At 45.2% G+C, this 13119-nt stretch overlaps 1 pseudogene; it reads left to right on the top strand.

Moving 5' to 3' along the window:
* The first annotated feature begins 431 nt into the window (after positions 1 to 431).
* Positions 432 to 1112, top strand: LOC147964378 (uncharacterized; annotated as a pseudogene).
* Positions 1113 to 13119: the final 12007 nt, after the last annotated feature.

Below are 13119 nucleotides of genomic sequence, written 5' to 3'. Positions count from 1 at the left end.
GATTGGGCCACCTTGCTGCACTTTATTTACTTTTGTTACTTATTGCTTGTTACAAATTATCTTATCACAAAACTATCTGTTACCACTTATTTCAGTACTTGCAGAGAATACCTTGCTGAAAACCACTTATCATTTCCTTCTGCTCCTCGTTGGGTTCGACACTCTTACTTATCGAAAGGACTATGATAGATCCCCTATACTTGTGGGTCATCAATCATTTGTTGCCACTTTACTCCAAATTCCTCTTTCACAGCTAATAAAAAATATCTACAACATCACACACAGTTGTTTTCTAGGAACCGTTTGCGATGAAAATATCTAGGTCTATTTAAGTCTCCCTCCTTAAGCTTCGTCAGCTCGTCTACTCCAGAGCCAGCAACCCCCGAATCCACGAATCCCGATCCTGATTCCCGCACCCCCTTCTTGCAAAGATGACGTCGTGGAAACGCTTCATGAAGGCCCGTACGATGGCCGTGTCCCCCCCCCCCCCCCCGAGCGCCGCCGCCTGTGCCGAGAGCGCGGCCGCCTACGCCGAGAGTGCCGCCGCATCCGCGTTGAGCGCGGCCGCTACCGCCGAGAGGGCATCTGTAGTAGCCGATGGGGCAGCTGCAACTGCTGCTGCGACGGTGGCTACAAACGCCGAGAGCACTCGAGCTGTCATCTGTGCCACTAATGTCACCCTGGCCCGGGTCGAGGCCATCCACGCTAAGATCAAGGATGCACACGCCAAGATATTCCAGGCCACCTCAGACTCCAGCATGCAACCCATGTCCGAAAAGGCGGTGGTGGCCATGGAGAACCTACTTCCTCATGAGGTCGTCGAGCGGGAGTTGGAGATGTAGGAGGCAGCAGATATCGAGGAGCGCCGGGAGGAAGAGTTGCGCGTGCCCGAGGTCGAGGTAGAGAAGAGTCTATCTGTCAAGGAATGAGCGGTGGAGTACCAAAGCGAGCTCTAGCGCACCCACTACTACGAGTACTACAACCTTGAGGGCGGCGCCCAGGATGAGGATGAGGATGCGGTCGACTTCAGCAGGGGGGACGTGGAGTCCACCAATGGCGGCATGTCACCAGGACAAGTCATCAACGTCTCGGCTCACACCGGTGATGCATAGGCCGGCGCGGCGGCGGATTTGTTAAAATTATGCGTACTTAGGCTTTGTTTTTAATGTTGGTCTTTTGTTAGAGCAATGTTTAGGTCAACTGGCTCTGTTTAATTACTAAAATTGTTCGATTCAATAAGTGTGGTATGTCTGTTGTACGCTCTTTTGTGTGCCCAAATTAGCAAGCGATGTTAAAGTATGCAATGATGTACCCGGGGAAATTTCCACCAAAATTTGAATTATGAAACTCGTCACATGCGCGTAAAGCAGAAGAATCGTTTGCGATTCACACAATCATTCAAATTGAATGCTCCGGCGGCACCGCACACAAAGTTTCCCTCCACATTTCCAAAATTTTGGCCTACCGCCAAAATATCGCCCCCATCCCCCTCCCCCTTTTCTCCCCGACCACAAGTCACATTTCCCTTATTTCCTCCTTCCTTCCTTCCTAAGCTATAGTCACTTCCTCGCTCTCGCCATCTTGCATCCTACCGCCGGGGTCACCATGGTCTTCTTCAAAGAGCACTCCAGTGGTTCCTCCTCCAGTGACAACTCCTTCACCACCCAGGTATGCCTCTCTTCTCTCTCTTGGGCTATGACTTGGAATGAAGGATTTTTACCTGGTGGTTGATTTGAGTCATTTCTTCCTCTTGTAGATCCCTAGGACCATCAGTGGCAACGAATGGAGCAGGGTGGCTGAAGATCTATCTGCTCGTCATCACCATCAATCTCCATGCATGAGGCTAGTTGCGTTTGAATCTGTGGATAGTGGGAGGAAGTTTTTGGCATGTGTAGAGAAGGTTAGACCCTCTTTCATTGTTACAAATCATTTGTTAGATGTGATTCAGACACCGTCACGGTCCCAACCCATTCATACCACACCTTCAACCAAACGCATCCTAAGATAGTGTCATAGTTTGTACCTAGTATCTAAAATTGTTGCCATCTCATCAGCGGTGCCATTAGAAAATTATTTGGCACCGCTTCAGCAGTTTGTGCTGCCAACTTTGGTCCACACATCCGAATAGCCAAGCAGTAAAATACTAAATCTTTATGGTACGAAGGAACTGGGCATCGGAGCAACTAGGTGCTCCGGAGTCTGGGTCCCTGATTTTTTCCGCTACATCGGCTCGCCAGTGCAGGGCACCGGTGCGAGATGTAGCAACAGTTGTCTTTACACCAGTTTTGGCATACATAGTGGATGGCCTTAGTGCTATTAGTTCTATGTTACTAAATGTGTGCATGTACACACATGTTAGTATCAATTTGTTGTCATCCAAACACTATCGCTATGTTATTGCACTTATATTTACCTTACTCATAAAATGTTCAATTTGTTATTTATTATACATTAGTAAGAACTTGTAGCGTTGTTGTAGTTAATTATAGCTTTTGATGTTCCAGAATTTTTTTGTTGTCTCAGTAGCAATTAATTCATTTGATCAATAGCAATTAATTCATTTGCACATTGATCTTCTTGAGAAGATATGTCATAATTAACATGTTTCTTTAGTTTTTCAAAATAAGCATTGGTGATTTTCTATGTTGCTATAAACCCATTTCTCCTACAATTGTTACCAGTCTAGTTTTAAATATTATAGGATAAACGGAAGTGTTCTTACTTGGAGTGGGTTGATCAAGAGTGGCCACAGTCTTTGAAGATGTGCCTAGCGAAGCTCTGGAGCATGTATCAGGAAGAGAACAGACGTAGGCTTAGAGAAAGTGTTATCAACGCTGAAGAATATTTGAAGATGCGGGATAAAAAGAGTAAGGTGGAGAATGAGCTCAGATTTTTTAAATTGGACTTTGCTAAGATGGTGTTGGCGAAGGAGGAGTCACTTTCCCAGTTGGCCAGTGTAAAACAGGTTCTTACTGAACTGAAAGCGGAGGTGGATAAGACGATCCTGGATGATCTCGATTAGGGAAATGAATATATTGTTCTTATGAAGTTGAACTAGCTATATGTTGTACTGTGTTGTTTTCATGTAGCTATCATACTGTGATGTTATAATATATTTATGTGCCTGATATGAAATTGGCAAATATATGTCCGATATGAAACATGAATTTGCGTAATACTGGAATTATTAATTGTAAACTAATAAACCTGCTAAATGTGTCATGGACCTTTGCAAACGGTTCTAGCAGTAAAAGCTCTTGTGATGGATAGCCCAATGCCACATAGTTTTCTTCATCAAATCGTGTGTGATGTAGTTGATAAAAGCAAACAGTTAGCCAAGGCAGAGCGTGTGTGATAGTTACACCTTTCACACACGAGCCTACACATAAAACTATGTGGGATGTACATACGAACGGAAACGTTTTCCCTGGATTGACTGTGTGGGATGTACATAAGAACGGAAATGTTTTCCCTGGATTGACTGTGTGGGATGTACATAAGAACGGAAACGTATTCCTTCGATTGACTGTGTGTGATATACATACCTACGGAAATGTTTTTCTGGGATTCACCGTGTGGGATGTACATACCTACGAAAATGATTGGGTTTCGATGCCTCGCCTGATCGCACACAAGCTCATTTGGTGTCCCAGGAGGGCCTATCCCCGACGATTTCTGGGTCTTGTGGGAAGGACCCCCCTATCGCCCACACTCACTTGGCGACGGTTCCAAATGCTGGCGTGGAAAGGGGTTAAACACCGTTTGTATAGCACTGACGTGTACCAGTGACCCCCTCTTGCAAGCATCCGCAACTACGAAAGAAGAATTAAGATAAATCTAACCATAGCATGAAACCTAGGATCCAATCAGCCCTTTACGAAATAACGCATAAACTAGGGTTTGAGCTTCTGTCACTCTGGCAACCCATCATCTACTTATTACTCCACAGTGCCTTCCCTTAGGCCCAAGTATGGTGAAGTGTCATGTAGTTGACATTCACATGACACCACTAAAGGAGGCAAAAACATACATATGATCAAAATATCAAACGAATACCAACATCACATGATTACTTACAACAAGACTTCTCCCATGTCCTCAAGAACAAAAGTAACTACTCACAAATCATATTCATGTTCAAGATCAGAGGTGTATTGAATATGCTTGAGGATCTGAACATTTAATCTTCCACCAAATAAACCAACTAGCACCAACTACAAGATGTAATCAACACTACTAGCAACCCACATGTACTAATCTATGGTTTTGGGACAAAGATTGAATACAAGAGACGATCTAGGGTTTGAGATGAGATGGTGCTGGTGAAGATATTGATGAAGATTGGTCCTCCCATGATGAGAGGATCGTTGGTGATGTCGATGGCTTTGATTTCCCCCTCTCGGAGGGAAGTTTCCCCAGCGGAATCACTCCATCGGAGAGCAAAGTGCTCATGCACAGGTTCCGCCTCGAGACGGTGGCGCTTCATCCCGAAAGTCTTCCTATGATTTTTTCTAGTGAAAATGACTTCATATATATAGTAGAAGATGGGCACTGGAGGCCTGACAGGGGGCACCAGAACTCGGTAGCACTACTGGGAAAGGGCTTATAGGTGAACCCAAATGAGTGGCGGGCGAGGCGAGGCACCCCCCACGACTATTTTTGGAAACAAGAAGTGACGGGTAACAAAAATTGCCCACCACAGCTAGGAGTGTAAATGTTGCGGGCATATCCCATTGCCCGCCACAGGTATAATCTCTTGAGCGGGACTTGTTCGCGTAACTCAGCAGTGATGGGAACTACCTAACACTCGCCACTGGTAGATGACCAAGCAGTGGCGAGCGGTGTCTAGCAACCGCCACTAGTTATTGATACGTCTCCAACGTATCTATAATTTTTGATTGGTCCATGTTGTTATTTTATCATTCTTGGATGTTTTATAATCATTTTATAGTCATTTTATATCATTTTTTGGTACTAACCTATTGACATAGTGCCAAGTGCCAGTTGTTGTTTTTTGCATGTTTTTTACATCGCAGGTAATCAATACCAAACGGACTCCAAACGCAACGAAAATTTTTGTTGATTTTTTTGGACCAGAAGACATCCAATGGGCCGGAGAAGCGTCTAGGGGTGCTCCGAGGGGAGAACCCACCAGGGTGTGCCTGGAGGCCCAGACGCGCCTTGGTGCGTTGTGCCCACCTCAGGTGCCCCACGGACCGCCTCTTTACTCTATAAATACCCCAATATTCCAGAAACCCTAGGGGAGTCGACGAAAATCAATTCCAGCCGCCGCAAGTTCCAGAAACACCAGATCCAATCTAGACACCATCACGGAGGGGTTCATCATGTCCATTGGTGCCACTCCGATGATGCGTGAGTAGTTCTTTGTAGACCTTCGGGTCTGTAGTTAGTAGCTAGATGGCTTCCTCTGTCTCGTTTGATTCTCAATACAATGGTCTCTTAGAGATCCATATGATGTAATTCTTTTGCGGTGTGTTTGTTGGGATCCGATGAACTTTGAGTTTATGATCAGATCTATCTCTTTTTATCCATGGAAGTTATTTGAGTCTTCTTTGATCTCTTATATGCATGATTGCTTATAGCCTCATATTTCTTCTCCGATATTTGGGTTTTGTTTGGCCAACTTGATCTATTTATCTTGCAATGGGAAGAGGTGCTTTGTGATGGGTTCGATCTTACGGTGCTTGGTCACAGTGACAGAAGGGGAACCGACACATATGTATCGTTGCTATTAAGGATAACACGATGGGGTCTATTTCTACATAAATAGATCTTGTCTACATCATGCCATCGTTCTTATTGCATTACTCCATTTCTCCATGAACTTAATACACTAGATGCATGCTGGGTAGCGGTCAATGTGTGGAGTAATAGTAGTAGATGCATGCATGAGTTAGTCTACTAATCTTGGACGTGATGCCTATATAATGATCATTGCCTGAATATCATCATGATTATTTGAAGTTCTATCAATTGCCCAATAGTAATTCGTTTACCCACCGTTTGCTATTTTCCTCGAGAGAAGCCACTAGTGAAAACTACGGCCCCCGGGTCTCTTCTTTAATATATTTGCCTTTGCGGTCTTTTTCCCTTTGCTTTTATTTTCAGATCTACTAAACCAAAAATACAAAAATACCGTGCTGCAATTTATTTTAGCTGAGGTCTATTTATCCCATCTATCATATTTTTATCACATTCGTTTGCCAATTTTTGGCGTCGTTACCCGAAAGGGATTGACAACCCCTTTTACATGTCGAGTTGCGAGTATTTGTTATTTGCGTGCAGGTGCTATTTACGTAGTCTTGCTTGGTTCCCCTATTGGTTTGATAACCTTGTTCTCATCACCGAGGGAAATACCTACCGTCGCTGTGCTGCATCATCCCTTCCTCTTTGGGGAGATACCGACGTAGTCTAGGAGACATCAAAAGGAATTTTTGGCGCTGTTGCCAGGGAGACATCATCAACATCTACCAGGTTCCTAATCAAAAACCTCATCTCCTCGCAATTTACATTATTTGCCATTTGCCTCTCATTTTCCTCTCCCCCACTTCACAAAAATTTGCCATTTTATTCGCCCTCTTTTTCGTTCGCCATTTTTCTTGTCAGATCTGTTTTGTGTGCAATCTTGTTTGCTACTTTTGTCGCTATGGATAGTTCTTCCTCTATTGTGTGCACTCCCGAGAACGAGGTTCTCAACTTTAAACAAAGGGGAGGAGAAAATATAAAATATGCCTGGTATACAATTTGCAATGCTCATAATAGATCTATTTGTAAGCAATCTACCGTTGTTCTTCTTCATTGTTTTTATGTGGGCATCACCACTCGGTATAGATTCATCCTTGATACGATTACTGGTGGAAATTTCTTGATGTGCCCTTCTCTTGATGCTTTTAATGCTATGGGTAATTTAGTAGGCTCACCACCTCTTATGATTAATGAAACAACTTTGACTCTTGAGCATGTTATGGAAAGACTAGATGTTATTGAAAAGAAAATGCTTACCGTAGAACATTTTGAAAACTTGGATAAAAAGATGCATAATTTTGCGACTAAAATTGGGTCAAAGGCGGGAGAAGTTTTTAAGTTGTTAAAAGAAAAGGGCACCGTAATCCATGAAAGAATTGAAGAAATCCCGTCTCGGATTGATAAACTGGAAGAAATCTTTAGTAATCTAAGCACGGCTTTTGCTTCTACTAAAACTATTGAGAAAACTCCCGTAAATATTAGCAAGACTACTCAAGTTACTAAGAACAAGGGTGCAACTTCTAGTAATAATGGTAAAGAAGATCTTAAGATGATTAGTATTCACCCGGATTTTGTTGAAGTTATAAGAGATCCCTTGAGCAAGAATGAATTCTTTAAATTTGTTCCTAGGAATATTGTCAGTGAAAATCTTTATACTAAATTTTTGATGAATTCTAAGTGCTTGATTGAAGAGTTGGACAAAGATGACAAAACTTAGATCCTTGCTTTATGCCTAGCTAGGGGCGTGAAACAATAGCGCTTGTTGGGAGGCAACCCAATGAATAAATTTTATTTTTGCTTTTTCCCTCCTATTCTTGAGTGTTGGCACAATTATGCTACTGTTATGATTGTGTTTTTTGTGTTTTAGTTAGTGTTTGTGCCAAGTAAAGCCTTTTGGATCTTCTTGGGTCATAGTTGACTTGATCCTGCTAAAAAACAGAAACTTTAGCGCTCACAAAAATAATTTTCATTTTTTTACTAGAGCGCGATAAAATACCAATTCTTTATGAAGAAGATTAATATACAAATTTCTCAGGCGTCCTAATTTTTCAGAATTTTTGGAGTTACAGAAGTATTCGAAATACCCAGATTGCTTCAGACTGTTCTGTTTTTGACACATTCTGTTTTCTTTGCGTTGTGTGCTTGTTTTGATGAATCTGTGGTTTTCTTTGAAGAGTTTTTGCCATAGAAAAGTTGGAATACAGTAGATATAATGCAATAATAAAATATGAATTGGTTTGCAACAACACTTATAGTGTGATTTGCTTTCTTATACTAACGGATCTCACAAAGGTTTTATTGAGTTTTGTGTGATTGAAGTTTTCAAGTTTTGGGTCATCATACGAGGGATGAAGGAATAAGGAGTAAGAAGAGCCTAAGTTGGGGGGTGCCCATGGAATCCCAAGCTATTATCCAAAGAGGGGGTGCCTCAAGTGGCATCCCCTCTTTCTTCTAACGACCATCGGTATTTTACTCGAAGCTATATTTTTATTCATCACATACTATGAGTTTTGCTTGGAGCATCTTGTATGATATGAGTTTTTTCTTGTTTTGCTTTGTGTTTTAAGTCTTGAATCCTTTCTGGACACACCTATTTGAGAGAGCCAAAATTATGCCATGACTTGCTAGAATTGCTCTTTATGCTTCACTTAAATCTTTATGAGTGAGGGAGTCCTGGATTAGGGGGTGTCCGGGTAGCCGGACTATACCTTCAGCTGGACTCTAGGACTATGAAGAGACAAGATTGAAGACTCCGTCTCGTGTCCGGATGGGACTTTCCTTGGCGTGGAAGGCAAGCTTGGCGATGCGGATATTCAAGATCTCCTACCATTGTAACCGACTTTGTGTAACCCTAACCCTCTCCGGTGTCTATATAAACCGGAGGGTTTTAGTCCGTAGGACAACTTCATCATACAACAATCATACCATAGGTTAGCTTTTAGGGTTTAGCCTCCTTGATCTCGTGGTAGATCTACTCTTGTACTACCCATATCATCAATATTAATCAAGTAGGACGTAGGGTTTTACCTCCATCAAGAGGGCCCGAACCTGGGTAAAACATTGTGTCCCTCGTCTCCTGTTACCATCCGGCCTAGACGCACAGTTCGGGACCCCCTACCCGAGATCCGCCGGTTTTGACACCGACATTGGTGCTTTCATTGAGAGTTCCTCTGTGTCGTCGCAATCAGGAAGGATGCCTCTTCACGTCTTTAAAGACGGCGCCGTTACTAAGGGAGCCTTGGCTGTCGGCCAAACTCTCCAGCTAGGCGGTTTTCTCATGACCGCCTGTTCGGCCGTTGCGCCGACGGTGACCTCTTGGGTCATCAAAAGCAATCTTCACGTCAGCTCGGAACTCATCGAGCAGTTAGATCCAATGGAGCTCTCTTTCGTAAACGAGCTCTTGGATCACATCGCCGCCTCGGGGGTCACTACGGATTATGACCAGGTTGGGCTTAAACCCGATCTAAGAGAAATCAATTCTCCCCAAGTCACCCATCACGTTGCCGTAGTAGAGGCACAGTGTGGCGACTCTTCATCTATCTTAAGGACTAGCTACGTCCGGATTCCAGATCCCTCCAAGCCGGATACCCGCGGAGGGGAGGATGTAACTCAAGACCTGAACTTAGAATCAGACAATGGGCTAGATTCACTGGACAACATCCAAGAATCCAAACCTCAGAGTTTGGAAACTCCTTGGCCTCTGAGTCTTAGATTGGGTGAAGTTCCGGATTTAATTCCACCCACCCGCCCGAACATAAGCGATCTATCCCAAATCAGGTAAAAGCCCGAAGAAACAGTACATCATTACTGGGCAAGGTTCCTCCTGGTTATGAATAGGATAAAGGACTGCCGCGAGGAAAACGCAATCACAATCTTCTGCAATAATTGCACAGACAAGGGAATCCTCAACGCCACAGGTCGTCGTGATCTTACACACTTCACTGACTTGGCGTCCATAGTACAAAAATACTGTGCGATGGAAAGCGCCCGGAAAACCGAAACTAAATTTTGGGACAATCCGGCCCTGAATAGAAACCCCGTCCGAAATAAAAGGGTGCATCATCATCAGACACCCGGGTTAAAAACCAAAAAACCAAAACCCTCTACAGGGCATGGAACGGTACTGGAGGGATTGCTTAATGGACCCTGTAAAATTCATAGTACAGAGGATGACACACCAACTCATAGCCTTAGAGCATCTTGGATACTCCGGCAGGTGGCCAAAAGGGGTGAAGATCTCCTAATTCCGGAGGCTCCAGAAAGCCACCTCAGGGACTCCAGTACAGTCTTAACAGTCTTCGAGACTTTCGCATCAAATAAAATGCGAAAAAGAACACTCCGCAGCTTCGCCAAAGTCTATCAAGTAGCAACAATAAACCCATGGAGTGACACGGCTATTACCTTTAATGCCAGCGACGAACCTAAATTCCGAACAGCTCGAGCACCAGCCGCATTGGTACTCAGTCCTATAGTGGACGGCTTTCGCCTCACCAAGGTACTCATGGATGGAGGCAGCAAATTGAACCTCATTTATGAGGAAACCCTTCAAAAAATGGAAATAGACTGGAACCGCATTGAGCGAAGCAGCACAACCTTCAGAGGAATAATCCCCAGTTGGGAAGCACATTGTACAGGAAAAATCACACTAGATGTGGTGTTCGGCACGCCGGATAATTATAGGTCCGAAGAGGTCACATTCCAAGTGGCCCCGTTCAGCAGCGGATACCACGCTCTGCTGGGGCGGGAAGCGTTTACAATCTTCCAAGCAATACCCCATTACGGGTACATGAAGCTCAAGATGCCCGGGCCGAACGGAATCATCACTCTCGCCAGTGATCCGAACATAGCACTCCGTGCCGAAAACAAGACAGCCGCACTGGCCCTTGAGGCACTGTCCGAAGCCCTAACAGCTGAGGAACTGACTACGCTGCGCTCCATGGTAAACAGGGACGATGTGATACTCGACAAAAGATCCAAGTCCACCTCCTTTAAACCAGCGGATGAAATAGTCAAATTCCAGGTCCATCCAACGGACCCCAATAAAACAGCTTCCATCGGGGCACAATTAAACCCCGATGTAGACGCCGCACTGCGAGAATTCCTACGAGAGAACTGGGACATTTTTGCATGTCACCCTTCGGACATGCCAGGAATCCCACGTAGGCTGGCCGAACACAGCTTAAATATCCTAAAAGGATTCAAACCTGTCAAACAAGCCCTTTGGCGTTTCTCTGAACCCAAGAGACAGGCAATGGGAGAGGAGCTAGCCAAATTATTGGAGGCCGGATTCATCAGAGATATAAAACATCCGGACTGGCTAGCAAACTTGGTGATGGTACCAAAGAAGGACAAATCCTGGCGCCTGTGCGTTGACTTCAAAGACCTCAACAAGGCCTGCCCAAAGGATCCCTTCCCCCTCCCCCGCATCGATCAAATTATCGACGCCACTGCAGGACACGATTCATTGTGCTTCCTCGACGCATACTCCGGTTACCATCAAATCAAGATGGCCGAGTCAGACCAAGCCGCAACGGCATTCATCACCCCATACGGCCCATTCTGCTTCAACACAATGCCTTTCGGGCTCAAAAACGCCGGCGCAATATATCAGCGCATGATTCAGACATGTCTGGCAAACCAGATCGGCAAAACAGTAGAGGCATACGTGGATGATGTGGTCGTAAAAACAAGACATGTTGAATCTCTAGTAGATAACTTGAGGCTTACATTTGACAACCTCCGAGCATATGACATCAAGCTAAATCCGGAAAAATGCGTTTTCGGCGTTCCAGCCGGAAAGCTCTTGGGCTTCATTGTATCCGGTAGGGGAATCGAAGCAAATCCAGCCAAGATCCGAGCTCTGTCACAATTGGATATCCCAAAGGACCTCAAACAAATACAAAAATTAACCGAATGCGTGGCGGCTCTAAGCCGCTTTATCTCCCGGTTGGGAGAAAAGGCGCTACCCCTCTATCGCCTCCTTCGGCGCACCGAACACTTTGAGTGGACGGACGCCGCCACGGCCGGACTCGAGGAAATAAAAGCCATATTGGCAACAAACCCCGTCCTGGCCGCGCCAAACATCGGCGAACCAATGCTATTGTACATTGCAGCAACCCATCAAGTTGTCAGCGCAGTACACGTCGTCGAGCGGGAAACGGACGGACACAAATTCCCCCTTCAAAAGCTGATTTACTATGTGTCCACTGTCTTCACCCCATGCAAATCACGGTACCCACATTATCAAAAGATTGCATATGCGGTATTCATGGCATCCCGGAAGCTACGACACTACTTTCAGGAGTGTTCAATCACAGTAGCATCGGAAGTACCACTCAATGATATTATAAACAACCGTGATGCAACGGGCCGGGTTGCAAAATGGGCCATCGAGCTCCTCCCGTTCGACATAACTTATAGGCCACGGCGCGCTATCAAGTCGCAAGTTTTGGCCGACTTCGTCGCAGAATGGACGGAGGCCGAACTCCCTAAAGAGTATGGCACATATTCAAACTGGATCATGCACTTCGACGGTTCGAAAATGTTGGCCGGACTAGGGGTCGGCGTCGTTTTGACGTCCCCCACAGGAGACACAGTTCAGTATGTACTCCAGATTATGTACACGGACTCCAACAATGCAGCCGAATATGAGGCCCTTTTACATGGTCTCCGGATGGCAGTATCCATGGGCATTCAATGCCTAGAGGTGCGCGGGGATTCGAACCTCGTGATATCTCAAATAAATGGAGACTTCGATGCCAAGGATCCAAAAATGGCAGCTTACCGCAACGCCGTCCTCAAAATGTCAGCTCGGTTTGAAGGGCTCGAATTTCACCATATAGCCCGAGAAAACAATCAGGTGGCAGACGTCCTGGCACGCATCGGTGCAAAACGCGATGTGGTCCCCCCCCCCAACATCTTCCTAGAAAGGCTGTTCAAGCCATCCGTAGTATGGGAAGGGGAACATGGCAATATTAGTCCGGACCCAACCGCACTGTCCGACGATGAACAATCTGACATAATCGGAGGCTCTGCCAATGAAATAACAACCTCAGCCCACGTACTAATGGCCGTTATTGCCCCGTGGACAGAACCATTCCTAGCCTACCTTACTAGAAAGGAACTCCCAGAGGACCAAAACGAGGCACGTTGTATAGTGCGGCGATCTAAAGCCTATAAAGTCCATGAGGGAGAACTTTACAAGAAAAGCACTACCGGAGTCCTTCAAAGGTGCATCTCCGAAGAGGAAGGGCGGAACCTGCTGGCTGAAATTCATGCCGGACTCGGTGGCCATCATGTCGCAGCCCGGTCCCTTGTAAGCAAGGCTTTCCGTATAGGCTTTTATTGGCCGAC

The sequence above is a fragment of the Triticum urartu genome, chromosome 6A (assembly GCF_056163025.1).
Source record: "Triticum urartu cultivar PI428250 chromosome 6A, HENAU_Tu73, whole genome shotgun sequence".
In the NCBI taxonomy this organism is placed as follows: domain Eukaryota; kingdom Viridiplantae; phylum Streptophyta; class Magnoliopsida; order Poales; family Poaceae; genus Triticum; species Triticum urartu.
The sequence above is the reverse complement of the archived record's forward strand: the minus strand, read 5'-3'. Positions and strand labels throughout refer to the sequence as shown.